This window comes from Triturus cristatus, chromosome 2_2 (genome assembly GCF_964204655.1).
Source record: "Triturus cristatus chromosome 2_2, aTriCri1.1, whole genome shotgun sequence".
Lineage (NCBI taxonomy): Eukaryota > Metazoa > Chordata > Amphibia > Caudata > Salamandridae > Triturus > Triturus cristatus.
In genome coordinates, this window is record NC_140582.1 from 520,749,992 (window position 1) to 520,768,165 (window position 18,174).

The following is an 18,174-nucleotide window of genomic DNA, read 5'->3' on the forward strand; positions in this document are numbered from 1 at the left end:
GCTCACTCCTTTTTCTGCTACATGGCAGGCCCATTGTCACACTGAAAGTGGAATTTAAACTGAAGGGCTTGATTGGCTATATTCAATACCCTGTGAGGTCAATCAAACAGTAGGAAACTGCTAGGCCTATCATTGGTATTTGGGTGCCGGTATAGAGACCTCTACTGAAGAGACCGAGCTGTAATTTTAGGCCCCTTCTCTTAAAAGGCACTGCGTATCAATGCTCCAAACAATACAGTTGTGCAAGCCTGATGGCCCATCAGCCAAGCGAAGTTTCTTTTTTTATCCCCATCGCTCTTAGAGTTTGGAGCTGCACTGCGAGTCAGCACTATAACCTCAGATTTTGAGTGACAGAAGAAACGTACTGGTCAGTTACTGCTAAATATGTCAAGTGCTCCTGAGTTTCAGATGGATTTTTAGTACTGATCATAAGCTTCCTCCAAAATGATCTGCCATGGGGGTGTGGCCAAGGTGATAGCCAAGTAGGAGCATCTCCTGCTACCCGTACATGTCAGCCTCCAGCATCAGCCAACCTACTGTGAATTCCTCTTCAGAGGTGCTTGGGGAAATACTTCCAGAGACAAAGAAGCCTATAAGCACCACCCAAGGTCCTGGGAGGGGCAACAAGTGATCTGCTCAGCTGAGCAGCCCATTGTGGAGAATGCACTGTAACAAGACCAGCTAACTGCAAACACTTAGGAGCAACAGAGGAATGCACTGTACCATGCCTGGGGTTCCCTGAGCACTCAGCACACTGCGTCACGGCTCAGAGCCCCACCAGAAACTGAGCGGTGCCCCACACCAGCAAAAGGGGCATCTTCCAGGGACTGCGCATCCCTGGAAGATTCCCCAACGGAGCAGAATAGTATTGGAGACCCATACTCTGGAACCACATTGGAATTACAACCAAGTACTGAGACAATGGATGATTTCTGGCTAAGAGACTTAGGGTGATGTCAGTGCTCCTGAACCCAGGGTGCACAGGGACATCAATAGGCACTAGCCACATTCAGTAGTGGCTAGATTAGAGCCAATGGGGCTGTGGAGTGGGACAGCATCAATGCAGAGGATGAGGGGCTCATCCAACCAGTGTGTGCCCAGTCCTGTGAGTCAAGAGTTACATTGGATCTGCAAACTAGGTAGCGACTGGTGGAGTTCACCGCCCCTCTGGACACACTTACAGTCCCCTAACAAAGAAGAGGCCCTCTACAGGTGCGATCTACCCCTACTTATCCACATCCCTACCTAGAACACCCAACCAGAAGGGAGCTAACTCCTACCACTATGGTGATGCACAGGTCTAAGAAAGACCCCACACTTAAAGACATGTTGACGAAAGCCAACCAGTGTGTGCCCATTCCTGTGAGTCAAGAGATACATTGGATCTGAAAACTAGATGGCAACTGGTGGAGTACACCGCACCTCTGGACACACTTACAGTCCCCTAACAAAGAATATGCCCTCCACAAGTACAATCTATCCCTACCTATCCACATCCCTACCTATAACACCCGACCAAACGGGAGCTAACTGCTACCACTATGGCGGCACACAGGTCCAAGAAAGACCCCACACTTAAAGACATGTTGACGAAAGACATTTCTAAAAAAAACTAGCTCCCAGCGAGACACTGCCCCCATGGACCAATCAGCTCAAGAAGCCCAGGCCCTGTGCCCAAACCAAACAGAGACCAATGCACCAATCACCCGCTCTTTTATGGAAACTCCATTCAACAACCTTAAAGAAGATCTCGCCACGCTCCGACAAGATTTTACTGCAGATACCAAAGACACCAAAAGAGTTGTGGTGGATACCCTGGAGAATAGCAGCTATGTCAAGAAAGAGGAATTTGATAACTGTAGCTGCAAACACCTAGAGCTACAAGGATAAAAACATAAAACTCCAAACTGCAAATATATCTGGAGTACCTTGAAAAGATTTCACCATTCAAATATCAGGATCAAAGGCAATGCCCAACAGCTACGACTTGGGTGATCTGGAGAGCTATAGTACCCACCTCTTTTGCCACACACTTCTAGACCTAATTGGAAAAGATTTCAATCCTGACCACACACACAGAATGGGCCAACAATCTAACACATCAGGGACACTGCAAGACATTTCCTAACATGCATCCATCACTTCCAGCAGAAGAGAGTCATATTGGCGGCCATGCAGGATCAAGGTCCAATCCTGTTTAATGACATGAAGGTGTGGCTATACCAGGATCTGTCCACTATCACTCTCCAGCAGCATCGCTTCCTTCGGACAGCCACTACTTTCGGCACGAGAAAGGGATCAAGTGCAAATGGGGCCACCCATTTCACTTGAACTTTGTGTCGAATAAAGAAACACATATGATTCACCTTATGGAAGAAGCCCAGTCTATCCTAGGGCTGGGAGAAACCCTGAAGAATCTTACCCATGCACCCAGCTCGCAACTCCCCAGCAGCAAGATAAATGGCAGACAGGCTCACCCCTCCTCTACATCCATAAACCAGCAGCAGATGCGAGCCACCTAGAATGCTCAGCATTACTACACCAACACTAGAGCCACAAAACTGCCCAGAGCCAGGTCCCAAATAACCGTCCAGTTGCCAGACTCCAGGAGCTAACATACAGAACCTCCTTCACAAGACATACTCCTCCAGGATCCTTTGAAGGGGGAACTGTCCCTCGCTGCAGGTAGCTGCCAGTGACATTGCCCAATGTACTATAGCGTCAGGATGACAGAGAGCCAGAATCCCATTCAGTGACTACTCTGCCACTATGCCTGCCGCAATAACACTGGAACATGTACTACAACGGACACACCACACCTTAGGTCTGACCCCTCAACGAGCTATATACCTTAGGGATTTGAATGATATGTCCTGCCCTGGGTCCCCAACCACCACTTCACTCAACACTGCTGTGAAACACAATCTGTCCTGCCTCCAAGGTTAAAATTCTGAACCTTAATGCCCAAGTTCTCAATGCCCCATGAAACACTTAGCGCTCTGGTCTATGCTCAGAGACTCCAACTGCAGCATATGCCTCCTACAGGAGACACACCTCCTAAAGAAAGATTGCCGGAAGAGAGCCCATTGGTTTGACAGGCAATACTTCTTCTCAGGGCCCAGCAAAATGGTGGGAGTAGTGATTTTGATGGCCACCAACCAGATCAATATGGGAGTTACTGCACTTTTCGACCACTCCCCTATCTTGATATCCTTCCATGTACCGGGACTGGCTGCCCCTCACTGGAGGTGGCGACTCAACAACAAACTCTTAATATTCAACTCCACTTTAAAGGGACCAGGGAGGTGATCCAGCACTTCCTCCAAACAAATGGCATCTCCATTTCTCTCCTGTGGGATACACTGCTGTAGTAATCCGGGGAATCCTAATAGCTATCACCGGGAGACTCAACAAAATCAGAGGGGACAAACACTCCATCTTAGAGGAGCAAAGGATAGCTCTAGACGAGGCCCAAAAACAATCTAGTGCTCATGGAGTACGGAGACAACTGACTTGCTAGGAAATGACTCAAGGCCCTAGATATAGACAGGCAATAAGTACTCGCCTCTGCACTAAGCAGAAAAATTACGGAGGGGGCAATAAGGCTGGATGATTTCTTGCCTATAAATTGTGGGCCAAAATCCACAAGGGCAGAATAGCACAGCTTCAGACAACAGAGGCAGCAGAACACACAATGATGTTGAAATTGCACAGACATTTGATTGTTTCTATGCTTACCTCTACACAGGAAATCAGGCACAACTTAACAAAGCTTTGCCTATCTTTCACACCATGTGGTGGCTGGTGAGAAAGGTACTCTCACTAGAGGCAGACATCCGAATGGGCAAAGTCATCTGTGCCCTTGACCGGTTCCAACACAGCAAAGCTCCAAGGCAGGACAATTCTCAAGGATTTTACCGTGATTTACTATGGAAGTGCTACTGAATTGATTGCAGGAGTAAGCCATAAGAAAGCCTGGAGTACCACAAGAATAACAGCCTCGGCCCTCACTCCCTTGCAAACCTGTAATAGTTTTGGTGCCACTGGCATACTGTAGGTGGCATAAAATTCCACTGGCAGCCCACCTGATCCAGGACTCTTGCTCAGTGTCAGATGTCGAAGTGCTACATTTCCACCTGTAGTGGCTGTTTGAATTACTGCTATTGGAGTAGATTAAGTCTGGGCAGCCTGGTCCCGTGGACATAAGTTCTTGTGTATGTGTTATCACCCAGTGTGGGTTCTTTGTATAGCAAGGCATAAGTCAGCAAAAGCATGTTGTCCACCTCCCCCAGGTGTTACGAAGTTACTTATTGATGGTCTTGCTGCTTCACCATTCAGGAGCAAAGCCAGTAAGGTAACGGTCCTATTGCCCTCACCATGTTGTCCGGTCACGTGTTTCCTGTAGTCTACGTTACAAAGCCTAGTGGTCAAATCTGTGTGCTGTTTGCGTAGTGCACGTAGCTGCTCACTCTGGGAGGGCTGTGTAGGTTTTGTATTTTCTGCTGCAAGCATGGAATGTTCTATGCATGGTACTCCTTCTGAAAAGTGGTCCATGTCTTGGTAATGCAATAGCCTCTTGCGACTACTTAAAAGTTTCCCACTCCATCGCTCTGGTGATGGTTGACCTCTCCTTCTTAATAAAATATTACATTTTGTGTGTGTACCTATCGTATCATGAAATGATGCATCTGGCAATGCTTCCATACACAATTGGCAGTTCAGGATCCTAGCTCTGTCCCTTCTACAGTGTAACAACAATAATAGAGGGCAATGGTCTGAGATCATGTGGGCCAGATACTCAGAGGTAGTCACCTTCGTACACTATTCCACCCCACAGAACAAAATGTCTAGCCTGGTGCAGCTAGTGCTCCACTGAGTACTATGAGCTTTACCACTCAGCAGGGTGCATGGCTCACCACGTTCTGTGAAGCTGCCTGCTCGTGGCCCAGCCCTGGAGGTATTGAGTTACTTTGTGACATGTATTGGCCTTTCAGGAGTAGAGTGGTCCAAGCCCATTCCATAACACAGTTAAAATCACCCTCCTCCCCCATAGGTACAAAGGTCTCAAAGTACATGTAAGGAAGTGGGCGAGTTGGTCAAAAGTCAGAGTGGTTCATATTCGAAGATTATAGCGCTAGAAGTGTCAGGAAGGTGCTATCTAATCATCCATCTACCACCACATATCTGCCATCAGGGTCTGTATTGCAAGTATCTAAAACAAAGGGTACTCCTGGGGCCACCCAGATCAGTACACACCAGGCAAAGGCACAGTAGGTCATGTCATATAAGTGTCCCCGCCACCTCCCACATAGTTTATTGAGTACTGACTGTACCAGGAGAGTCTCCTAAAGGTAGTTAATCTGTATGTTGGAATGATTTAAGAACGTGTAGACTGCATTGTGTCTTTTAGGAGGTGTCATGCCACTGATATTCCATGTCGGAACAATATACAGGGAGGCCTGTGTACCACTATCTGGCTCCATCTTTCAGGTGAGTAGCGGGCGCAATCATCTGCATGTCTGTGCCTGACAGTTGCCCCATTGCACACACCCCCGCATCCGCCACTTGTGTCAGTGGGACTTGTCGGGCCTCTGTCCAGTGATAAAAGGTTCTGTGATGCCTCATGTGCAATCCATTACACATCCCAGTACTAATTAACACCCGCCAGGCATGGTGCTTTGTATAAGTCTCACCATAAACAGTATTCAACTCCACTCCAAAACATTCAAATTGAAAATACATTGTTGTGTCTCATACAGTGTGTGAGAGTGTAGCATACAGCCACAGCTTACTCCTGTGATGCCAGCCCCGCATATCTGTGTTGTCACCCCACCAGCCTAGAGCTGTCTTACATGTGGTTGATGCATTAGTCCTCGGTCCCTCAACCAGAAGACCAGTCAGGTTTTCATATCTTTGCCTCAATGCAGATCATCAGCCAGTCTTGGAGTCAGATGCGGAGCACAATGAGGGGACCCCGAGGAGGTACCAGATTTATCCGTGTCTGAGTCAGAGTCCGAGCTATGATCCAACTGCTGGACTGTGAAGGGGTTTCCACTGTCCTGTGGAACGTCTGTTACCACCTTAGCTCTGGCTTTTTTAAATTGATGTTCTGTTGGGCGGCCACAAGGCCTTCGACTGTGACATCTAGTAGATCATACTTGTCCAAAACATGCAGCCTTTGGGCCAGCATCAGTCAGGACCACATCCTATTTAGATTGTAACCATGCCCATGCCTCCTCTGAGGTGTTAAAGAAGTGTGTTGTGTCCTTACACCACATGCACTCTGGCAGGGAAGAGAAAGGCATACCTCAGGGCAATGTTCCGCAATTGTTGCTACCCCGCCCTAAAAGAGTTACAGGGCCTCATTTATGAAAAGTGACGCATCACTGCGTGAAAACAGTGATGCGTCACTTTTCACTGCGCCCTCCCTGCGACTCCAATGATGCGTCATATTTACAGTATGACGCATCATGTCGCAAGGAGTCACAGATACGTCAGTATTTCTGACGTATCTGTAGGCGCAAAAGTGACGCATTGCTGGAGTGTGTCACAAAAGTGACGCAACTCCAGCAATGTGTCCTTTCACATGGAGCAAGCCCCATGTGAAAGGGCCTGTGTCAGTCTTACGCCTGCTGTGAGGCAGGCGTAAGATATTGACGCATTTGCACCCTAGAAGTGGCGCAGTGAAATCTCGTAGATTTAACTGCTTCACTTCTACGATGCTTACTTACGTGGGAACGCCCACCCTGCATACATTATAGCTGACGCAGGTATAATGTAGCGCAGGGGTTTACAAAGTTACGCATCTAGGTAGATGCGTCACTTTGTAAATATGGCGCATCATGGCGCATGTTTTACGCCACTGGTACGTCACAAAAGTGACGCAGGGGCTCATAAATGAGCCCCACAGTGTTTTTGTACATCCACTGTGTAGCCTAGATAGGCTGTGATTGTTGCATTTACATATTTCCTGGAGCCTTTTGTGAAGAACAGTTGCAGGATAAGTTCCCTATTACAATAATTAAGCAGTCTGGCTATTACAGGGTGTTCTCCAGGCAGTAGCGGCCGGCCAGGCAGGCGATGCACTCACTCAATGGAAAAAACACTTAGGGAGCCTTCCAGCCCGCACTATGTCTGTTAACCATTTTTCAAGGAAAAGTTCCACACTTAAGCTCTTTGCTTTTTCTGGTAAGCCAACGAGGAGGATATTGTTCCATATAGATCTGTCTTCCGCATCCTTAGCCCATCATTTCAGCTCCTTAACTTCCATCTGTAGGCCCGCAGTTGGTTGTGCATGCCCTGGATTGTTGGGCGCATTGGCCTAATTGCAGATTCTGTTTTATCCACTCAGTCAGAACGTTTTATATGATCCACATGTAGCAAATTTACTTAATTTACTTAAATGGTTACAGTGTCTATTTTTGTTTCCAGTGCAGGTTTAGTGCCCTGTATAGCCTGGAGGATGTGCTAAAATTGTCCTGTGTGTTTTTCAAGTTTTGTTTCCAATTGGCTCAGAGAGCCATTGGCTGATAGTAAGTGCCAAGCATCTTCCTATGTTCCTAGAAAGAGTCTGCTGCTGCCTGGGCCCTTTAGGTTTGACGATCTCAGCAGCTGTAAGGTCACACAACCTGTATAGCAATGTCCGGTATCCGTGGCAAACAGTTCATTCAGCTGTCATGTTAAGCAAATGGTGGGTCTGCCAGTATGCCAGCATACTATGTTACCCCACTGCTGCGTGTGTGTTGTAGTCAACGAGCATCTGGTAGAAGTTAGCTATGTTGGTCGAAGCTCTCTCTAGTTCCTCTGATGGAGCTACTACAGCAGCTTACAATGCTTCTAGGCTGGGTCTGCTCTCCAAGAGTCTGGCAGTACATGCAGCCGCTGCTCACTTTGTCCTTCATTCACATATGGGTCACTGTTAGAAGCTGTGTCTCTCCCCAAAAGCCTTGCACACCAAAATGCAAATTGGGTCAGGGCACTATGTGGTGGCCAGCAAAGACAGCAGTCACCACAGCATCAGTATTGAAGGTCCGTGTGGTCTTTTCCCAGAGGGGTTGTTGGATGCTCTGGCATCACTGGCCTCCCTCAGTGCATGCCAAGATGGTACTAGAGCTCCACTGAGGTCGGGGAGCCCACAATGCACCATCAAACATCCCCTTCTTTCGTTGCCACAAGGCCTTCGCACCCTATTCAGTAATCCAGGATGTATGCCCTGTTTGCACTGACCTGCTGCCTGCATCTCCTGGCCATGTCACTGATACACACTGCCTCCAAGTGGGGCCATGCCACCTCTCTGATCACACAGCTGAGTTTGCCCGTGGCCCTGCACTTCCCTGCTTGGCCCGAGGAGTGCCGCCATGTCCCTGTCACGCCACTGTGTTGAACACCAGGCAACACAGGCGCACCATCCACCACTTCCTCCTGTGGGCATCAGGGTCCGTCCGTATCATGGAGTCCTGCCACAGGCTGACCAATGATGCTTGCCATTTGCCGTGGCTTCTTCACCGTTCCATCAAGTTGTGTGGATCCTACCTGTCTGCCGCATCTCGGTCTTGCACGCTACTCCAGGGCGATCATGGATTACCTCTGGACGCCAGTCTCCACCTCACGCCGTGTTCTGAGCACGAATTCTCCAGGGCTGTGTCGCTACTCAAATGCTGACCAGGAACCCTGGGACCCTGCGGAAGAGTCTCTTTGTCTATGTCTCTGCTTCTGGCAGACCAGATTTTGTAGGATAATCAGTTATGCTATGGACGGAGCTCAATATTACACGTCCGTCTTTGCTGATGTCCTTTCCTTTAGAAAAGTGGATGATACTTTGGTGGGTAGTCAAGAGCATAGGATTGTTGGAATCTGAGAATAGCTTCCAAATTCTATACAGGTGCCTGGCAGCTTTCCAGAAATTACATGATCTATGAAGAGTCAGTCAAGTTTCTCTGAGTGAGAAAAATGCTGGGCTGTGCCTGAAAAGCATTCAATCAGAGGGGAGTAAGAGATATGGGTAGCAAAGGGTGCACTATGTGGGCTTTCTGACATTCCAGCAAATTGCTGAAGTAAATTTCCCTTAGTGTTCGGTTAAGGTTTAGGTTTGTGAGGAAAGCAATCATATCAACTCCTTTTTTCAGGCACATCAGAAATTGTCACAGTGTGTCTCCTACTTCAGTCTTCCCCATGAGTTGTTTACTTGTGCAGATTCCACATCTCATTGATCCACTCAGGCAGGAAAGTAATTGAGCATATAGGACAGTCTATACCAACAACTAATAACCAGAAAGAAGCACATTCTGAGTGTTTTTTTTTTATTTATGTCCTTATCTTTTTTCTATTCGATAATAGAGAGTGTGATATCTTTCTGCTATTGCATTAAAGAGAAAGAACACAGGTGCTTCAAAGGATTGGAGATGGGTAGATTTTTTGACCCAACATATGCAGGTGGGTGATGCTAGAGATGTAGCTGAAGGCTTCCCAGGTGTAGGTATGCTGTTGCCAGTCATCAGAGCGCATCTAGATGACATTTTAAGTTGATCTCAATGACAGTGCAGTGATTCAAGATTTTAAGCAGACAACAGACCCACTGCAGTAACATTTGTGTTTGTAGCCAATGATGTTCACAGAGGGTGCCGTATTGTAGCCAGGGGCTGTATGATATGGCACAATTGCACACACAATGTTTTTATTCGTTATGCATCAAGACAGATTATTTGAATTTGTCTGTTCAACCCTTCTCAAGCTTTAACTATGAACAGATATTGTGCACCATTGTTATTGTATGGTCCTGGCAGTAGTACTAGGGTTGTCACATTATTATCTTCTCATAGTGCCAGTGTTGGAAATGGCCCTTTTTGCAGGGTTATCACCAAACATTTTTTTTCTTCCTCCTATTTTTTACCTGACCCTTGGTTGTTGGCTTTAGGACTCTGGGCACTTTACCACTGCTGAGCACTGGCATGATCTCTGTGTAAACTGTTATTGTAATTGGTTATCCTTGATTGGCATATTTGTTTTACCAGTAGGTCCCTAGTAAAGTGCACTGAGTGTGCGAGGGCTGGTGATTCAAATGCTAATAGTGGGCCGCAGCACTGATTGTGCCACCCACATGAATAGCCCTAAAATAGTGTCTCAGGGCTGCCAGTGCAGTGCCTGTATGCAGTCTGTTAACTGCCATGTTTTCCTGGCCAGTGTACACACTTGCCAGGCCTGACCCTTCCCTTTTCTTACACATTGGACACCCCTATGGTAGGCCCAAGGTACCCCCCTGGGCAGGGTGCAATGTATGTGAAAAGTAGGACATGTACTAGTGTGGATAACATGTCCTGATAGTGAAATACTGCCAATTTCATTTTTCAATATTGAAAGGCTATCTTGCCCATAGGACAGAATGGGGAATGCTGAGTAACATGTTTACCTGCATATCTTCCCATAGCGGCAAGATAGAAATTTGGAATCTGGTATCCCTGAACTCAGAATTTATTAATGCATCTTTTAGGGAGGATGGTTTTTAAATTCAGAGTTTGGAAATAGCACTTTTAGTGGCTATTTTCTCGTTCCACCGTTCTGTGTGCCTCTGCCTGTTAGTGAATTGACTGTCTGGTTTGTGAGTGATGGGCTGGGGTGGCTCCAGGAGGCTGGGTGAGTCAGCACTAGGCTGAATAGACATATCTCCATGTAGAGCGGTGGGAGGAGTAGCACCTGGGTCTGAATAGGGCTGTGCCTGCCTTACACAATGCTGGCTCCACCTCCTGTGGTGCGTCTGATGGCCGTGGCCCACACTCACAAAAGAAGAAGATGTGCACTGGCAGAGTGCACCCAGAACTGGTTTGGACTGGGTCCAGGACCCCTCACACATGAAGAACAAAGACTTTCGGGGTATAAATATCTGAGCTGAAACCCCTAAACGTAAGATTAGGAAAAACTTTGTGATCAAAAAGGAATCTCTGAAAAAGAAGAACAGCCAGGAAGACTGAGGAAAAGTGCTGCCATTGCTGAGTGTCCGGGAGCTGACCTGCAGTTGCTGTGATTGCTGAGCAAGAGGACCAAGGGACTGTCTGCTGTGTGCCCCTTGCTTGAAAAGGAGCTGTGCTGTGTGCTTTGCCCCCTCTGAAGTCTATCTGTCTCCAAGGGCCTGAGATGAGCTGGCCTCCTGTTGGAAACTCAGGAATACAAAAGATTCTGGGAAAAATAAACCATCTTGTCAGCACTGAGTGCGTGTCTTTGCGCACTGACTGTGGCCTTGTAAACTTTGCCCTGCCTGCCTGTGTTTTACTGACTCTGTGTGCTTGTCGGCACACAGCGGGTGCTCTTCGTGAGCTCTGCCTTGTCCCCAGTGCAAATCCTCTGAGAGACCGTCTCGGCGCTCGAGAGTGCGTGCCAGTGCACTACCCGAGACCTTGAAATGGCCCGAAATCACCGCTGTCGACCCGTGATCAAAGCAAAGTACTGAGGGCCGGTATTGTACCACCACCGGCCCCCGATCTCCAGAATTACTGCGTGGTCACTGTTCAATCACTGCCGCCTACTCGAGCTGCCTGCCCGAGGCCGGGTCTGTGAACAAAGAGGAGCCGCGCTGCTGTGAGACCGAAGCCGGAGGGTTGCCTAGCAACCGGGACTTCCACGACTACGTCACCTGGAAGCTGAGCGGAAGAAGGAAGTTCCGTCCCCACCACAGCCGGGCCGCAGGAGGAGAAGGGCTCTTGTCGGAGGTCCCTAGGGAAGGAGGAGACACCGCCAGAGCAGCCCCAGGTAAACCCACCCAGCCGCGCTGTGTCTGTGGGAGGCCAGGAGCGGGTGAAGAGCCGTCGGGTGCTGCGAGTGACAGAGCGGGCGCATAGCATTGGCTGTTCGCACCGCGGGGGCAACATTTCAGGACAGCATCCCTTTTGGGTGATTTAAAGTGCACCGGGGGCAACAATTAAATACAGCGTCCTTTTGGTGATGTGAAAATATAGCGGGGCAATATTTAAAGACAGCGTCCTGTTGGTGACTGGCGCACGCCCGTGCATTTGTAAGGGGTGAATTTCCAAAAGTGAAATTGAGCAAGCCCAGGTAGCATATTCTGTGCTACGAGTACAGCAGGGCAGTTATCGATAAAGGCACCATTTCAAAAGTTTCCACGTGCTAGGAACAAGGGTTCACAGCCATACTAAGCCTAGAAGGGCCTCTATTTTTACAAGTACGTTTTTGTTAAAAAGGAACATTGCCAAAGTGAACTTTTTGAAACTGAATATTGCTACAGTGAACCTTTTACTAAAGAACCATTATTGGAGGAGAGTCTATTTTTGTATGTTGGATTTCTGTCGTTTTGATCAAGATAAAGTGATTTTTATTGTTATAAATAGCTTGTGTGGGGCCCATTTGTGGTGATTCACTATGTTACTGTGAGTGTTGGTACAAATATTTTACACATTGCCTTGGGGATAAGCCTGTCTGCTCGTGCCAAGCTACTAAGGGGGTGAGAAGGGGTTATCAACAGTGTGTTTCCCCCTTACCCTGACTAAAAGCAAGGGTCCCTATTTGGACAAAGGTACTTACCTCAGCCAACTAGAGACCCCCAGATCTAACATTGGTGGTCAGCGGTGAGGATTTGAACTTGTATTTGTACTTGACCCACAGTGATTGGTGTACATCACTAGATTAGTGCAGACCACTACGCAACCACATACTGTGTTTTTCTTTTTTGGTTCTATTTTTGAGTAACCCTGAAAGTATCCACGCATCATGTCTCAGAGGGGTAAACCAGCAAGTGAGGTTGCGGGACTGGAGTTTGATATCGAAATGTTGAGTAGTTACAATGTAGGTCAACTCAAGCAGTTCTGCAGGAACTTTGGATGTCCCATGAGGAGCAGCTCTAAATAGGATGAGCTACAGAAAGCCTTAAGGGCCTGGTGGGAGGCCAAAGAGGATGGGGAGGCGGAGGATGCAGAGGTGGATGAGGATGCACAAGGGGATGGTTTCAGATCACAGGATCTGCCTGTGTCCAGAGCAGCCTCCAGGGCTGGCAGCAACCATTTTGCTGGATGTTTTTCCCCAGAGGAGTTGGAGGAAAACCAAAGGGTTAGAGAACATGAGTTAGAAGTCATGAGGCTCGAGATGAAAATATTGGAAAGGGAGAACCAAAGCGCTGCAATGGAAGAAAAGAGATTGCTTGAGGAGAGCAAGAAGCTTCTCTTTTCCTACACATAGGACACCCCTATGGTAGGCCCAAGGTACCCCCCTGGGCAGGGTGCAGTGTATGTGAAAGGTAGGACATGTACTAGTGTGGGTAACATGTCCTGATAGTGAAATACTGTCAATTTCGTTTTTCACTATGGAAAGGCTATCTTGCCCATAGAACAGAATGGGGAATGCTGAGTAACATGTTTACCTGCATATCTTCCCATAGCGGCAAGATAGAAATTTGGAATCTAGTATCCCTGAACTCAGAATTTAATAACGCATCTTTTAGGGAGGATGTTTTTTAAATTCAGAGTTTGGAAATATCACTTTTAGAAAGTGGCTATTTTCTTGTTCCACCTTTCTGTGTGCCTCTGCCTGTTTGTGAATTGACTGTCTGGTTTGTGAGTGACAGGGGTTGGGGTGGCTCCAGCAGGCTGGGTGAGTCAGCACTAGGTTGAATAGACCCATCTGCATGTAGAGTGGTGAGAGGAGTAGAACCTGGGTCTGGATAGGGCTGTGCCAGCCTTCTACAATGCATGTTCCACATCCTGCGGTACGTCTGATGGCCCTGGCCCACACTCACAAAGGAAGAAGATGTGCAATGGCAGAGTGCACCCATAACTGGTTTGATGTGAGTCCAGGACCCCTCACACATGAAGAACAAAGACTTTGGGGGTATAAATATCTGAGCTGAAACTCCTAAACTTTAGATTAGGGAAAACTTTGTGACCAAGAAGGAATCCCTGCCAAAGAAGAACAGCCAGGAAGACTGAGGAAAAGTGCTGCCATTGCTGAGTTTCTGGGAGCTGACCTGCAGTTGCTGTGATTGCTGAGGAAGAGGACTAAGAGACTGTCTGCTGTGTCCCCCTGGCTTGAAGAGGAGCTGTACTGTGTGCTTTACCCCCTCTCAAGTCTACCTGTCTCCAAGTGCCTGAGAAGAGCTGGCCTCCTGTTGGAAACTCAGGGATACAAAAGTTTCTGGGAAAAAGAAACCATCTTGTCAGCGCGGAGTGCGTGCCTCTGCGCACTGACTGTGGCCTTGTGAACTTTGCCCTGCCTGCCCGTGTTTTACTGACTCGGTGTGCTTGTCGGCACACAGCGGGGGCTCTTCGTGAGGTCTACCTTCCCCCCAGCATGAATCCTTTGAGGGGCCGTCTCAACGCTCGAAAGTGCATGCCAGTGCACTACCCGAGACCTTAAAAGGGGCTGAAATCAGCGCCGCCGGCCCATGATCAAAGTGAAGTACTGAGGGCTGGAATTGTGTCACCACCGGCCCCCGATCTCCAGAATTACTGCGTGGTCACTGTTTTATCACTGCCGCCTACTTGAGCTGCCTGCCTGAGGCCAGGTCCGTGAACAAAGAGGAGCCGCGTTGCCGTGAGACCGAAGTCGGAGGGTTGCCTAGCAACCGGGAATCCCACCACAGCCGGGCCGCAGGAGGAGAAGGACTCCCGTCGGAGGTACCCAGGGAAGGAGGAGGCACCGCAAGTGCCGCCCCATGTAAACGCTATCAGCCGCGCTGTGTCTGTGCGAGGCCGGGAGCGGGTGGAGAGTCGGCGGGGGCTGCGAGTGACAGAGTGGGCACCCAGCGTTGGCTGTTTGCACCGCGGGGGCAACATTTCAGGACAGCATCCCCTTTGGGTGATTTAAAGTGCAGCGGGGACAACAATTAAATACAGCGTCCTTTTGGCGATACGAAAATACAGCGGGGGCAATATTTAAAGACAGCGTCCTTTTGGTGACTGGCGCGCGCCCGTGCATTTGCAAGGGGTGATTTTACAAAAGTAAAATTGAACAAGCCCAGGTAGCATATTCCTTGCTACGAGTACAGCAGGGCAGTTATTGATAAAGGCAACATTTTTAAAGTTTCCACACGCTAGAAACAAGGGTTCACAGCCATGCTACAAGTGCCTCTATTTTTCCAAGTACATTTTTGTTAGAAAGGAACATTGCAAACTGGACTTTTTGCAAAAGAATATTGCTACAGTGAACCTTTTACTAAATAACCATTATTGGAAGAGAGTCTATTTTTGTATGTTGGATTTATGTCGTTTTGACTCAGCCTAATCAAGACAAAAGTGATTTATATTTTTATAAATACCTTGTGTAGCGTCCATTTGTGGTGCTTCACTATGTTACTGTAAGTCTTGGTACAATTTTTTTACACATTACCTTGGGGATTGGGGTTATCAACAGTGTGGTTCCCACTTACCCTGACTAGAAGCAAGTTTCCCTATTTGGACAAAGGTACTTACCTCTGCCAACTAGAGACCCCCAGATCTAACAGCCAGTGTTCCAGATTAAAGATAACAAATATTCTTTTCAGAATATTATTTTGGAGGCAATGAGCTAATTTTTAAGATGGCTATCTTGGTTGCATGCATTTGGAGATCCATGATTTCATATTGTATTATACAAAGAGGGAGTGTTAGTGCAATTGAGAGGCCTACATGGAGGAGGCCGGAGCACAGAAAACCACAGTGGTAAAAAACAATTCCTATGACTACATGGGAATTGTTTGAGTTAAAAAAGCAAAAATAGCAGTTTGCGGCAATTGAAAAGTTACCAGCAAAGCCAGAACCTCTTGCTGGCATAATTCTTTTTGCCCATTTTGCTACTTTAAAATATCGGGTGACGTCCTTTGGGTTTTGCAATGTCCCCTCAGTTTTTCAAATAATTTTATTTCTGATATGCTTAGTATAGTAGTTGGAGAAAAACGAAAAACAACACAGGAACAAAATTATGGAATGAAGGGCAACAAGCCTGTTGGCAAAAAGATGCGAGAGAAGTTTGTTCCTAAAGAAGGAATCATTTACAGTCTTATGGGACAGGAAAAAATCATGGTGACCAGGAAGGGTTTTCAGCCATGATGTATTGGTCTATATTAATTAGCAGCAAGGACAAAAATTCCATCTTAGATTGGGCTAAATAACTAAGCCCCACCAATAATATTGCTAAGTTTGTGTCAGGAAGACCTCCCACATGTCTCCCAGCAATCTTCCCAGCAACTAGGACACAAAGTGACCAGCCCCCAACCCTTACCCCTTCAGAGGGATTGATACAGCAGGAGAAATTGGGGTTGGGGGTTCGAAACAGGGGAAGGGGGACACCAGGTTTCTCCATGCAGTTGAGGGGATGCGTCAATCTCGCCAAGCTGCAGCAGTGACAAACACTGCACGATGCGTCGATCTTGGGAAGGAAAGTGCTGGTTCTGATGTGATGCGCCGATTTTACTTCCTCAACCAGGTCGATGCGCTGGTTCTGCTGCATGCAGATATGAGATGCGTTGAAGTCTGTGTTGCAAGTATCTGGGGCACTTCCAGTAAGCCGGGCACCGGAGGAGGGTTACAGACTTTGATATCCCTGAGCCTCAGGCAACAGGAGGCAAGCCAGCAAGCCATTGGAGCACACTTGGAGTTAAGACAGAGTACAGCTCTCATTCAGAAAAGTCAGAGAGCAGCAGGCAGCAGGGCAACAAGCAGAAAAGCAGGCCTTCTAGATCAGCAGTCTGGTTGAGTCCTTTAAGCAGCACAGCAGTTCTTCTGGCAGAGTATCAGTTACAAGTCGAGTAATGTCTGATTTTAGGGGGTCAGAGCTACAGTACTTATACCCAAAAGTGTCTTTGATGTGGGGGTGATTTCAAAGCAGATCATTGTAGTGCAAAGGTCCTCCTTTCAATCCAGCCCTGTCTGCCAAGCTATTTATGGGGGTAAATAAGCCCTTTGTGTGGGGACATGACGCTATTTATTTAGTGAAGTTTTAGCCCCTCCCTTCAATCCTGCCCAGACAGGCCCATCAGAATGCAGATGTTTGTAGATGGATACTCAGACACACCTATTCTTCCTGTGTTTGTGGCTGTCTAGAAGGACTGAACGAAGTGTAGCTGTCACCTACCCCAGATGTGTATTGGAGACAGTCTGCAAGGCACACAGAGCTGTAAGTGCAGAGAGATGTCCACTGTCTAAAAGTGTCATTTCTAAATCAGTAATGTTAAATCCAACTTCAACAGTAAGGAGGATTTATCATTTTCATTCCAATGATATAAAACATGAAGTAGCTACTCCTTTCTGATCAAGAATTACTACTTAAAAGTGTATAAGGGAATTCACAATGCTAACCTGTGAGAGGGATAGGCCTCACAGTAGAGAAAAATGAATTTACCTGTTTTTAACTACCAGGACAAGCAAAACATAAAGGTGCATGTAAACCTTTTACTTACATAGCACGCTGCCCTTAGGACTACCTAGTGCCTTATCTTAGGGGTGACTTATGTGTAGCAAAAGGGGAGTTTTAGGCTTGGCAAGTAGTTTTAAATGCCATGTCGAGGTGCCACAAACTACACACAGGCACAGCAATGGCAGGCCTGAGACAGGTTTGAAAGGCTACATCTGTGGGTGGCACAGTCAGTGCTGCAAGCCTACTAGTAACATTTAACTTACTGGCCCCGGGAATGTGGTAGATCCGTATCCAAGGGACTTATAGGTAAATTAAATATGTCTATTATGTATACACAAATTACACACATTTAAGGAAGAAGCACATGCACTTTAGCACTAGTCAGCAGTGTTATAGGACTAAGAGTACCAAGGCCAACAAAACGCTTCAGCAAAATATGTAGGTCAAAAACAAAACTTTTGGGGGAAGACCACCCTAAGGATGATAGGTCTAACAAGTGAGCAAATCAGTTACATACTTCACAGGTCAATAGCAAAATGTGCATGTTTCAGAATTAGACATTTTATCACATTAATCTCAATAAAGTGCATAAAATGTGACATCAGAATGGGCCTGATTTTTATTTTTGCAGTTGCTCCATCGCACATTTAATGGATTTTCTCAGTGCCTTATTACAAGGTCATTAAAGCATTAAAGTGTCCAGCACTTGTAGATAGGTGGTGGAATATTAATCATTTTTGTAACAGACTAATCATCTGCAAAACTCTAAACCATGCAAAATATCTGTAAATGAACTAAATTTTAAGTAAAGGTAAAATTCCCTAAGTATGCACAGTCATTATCCAG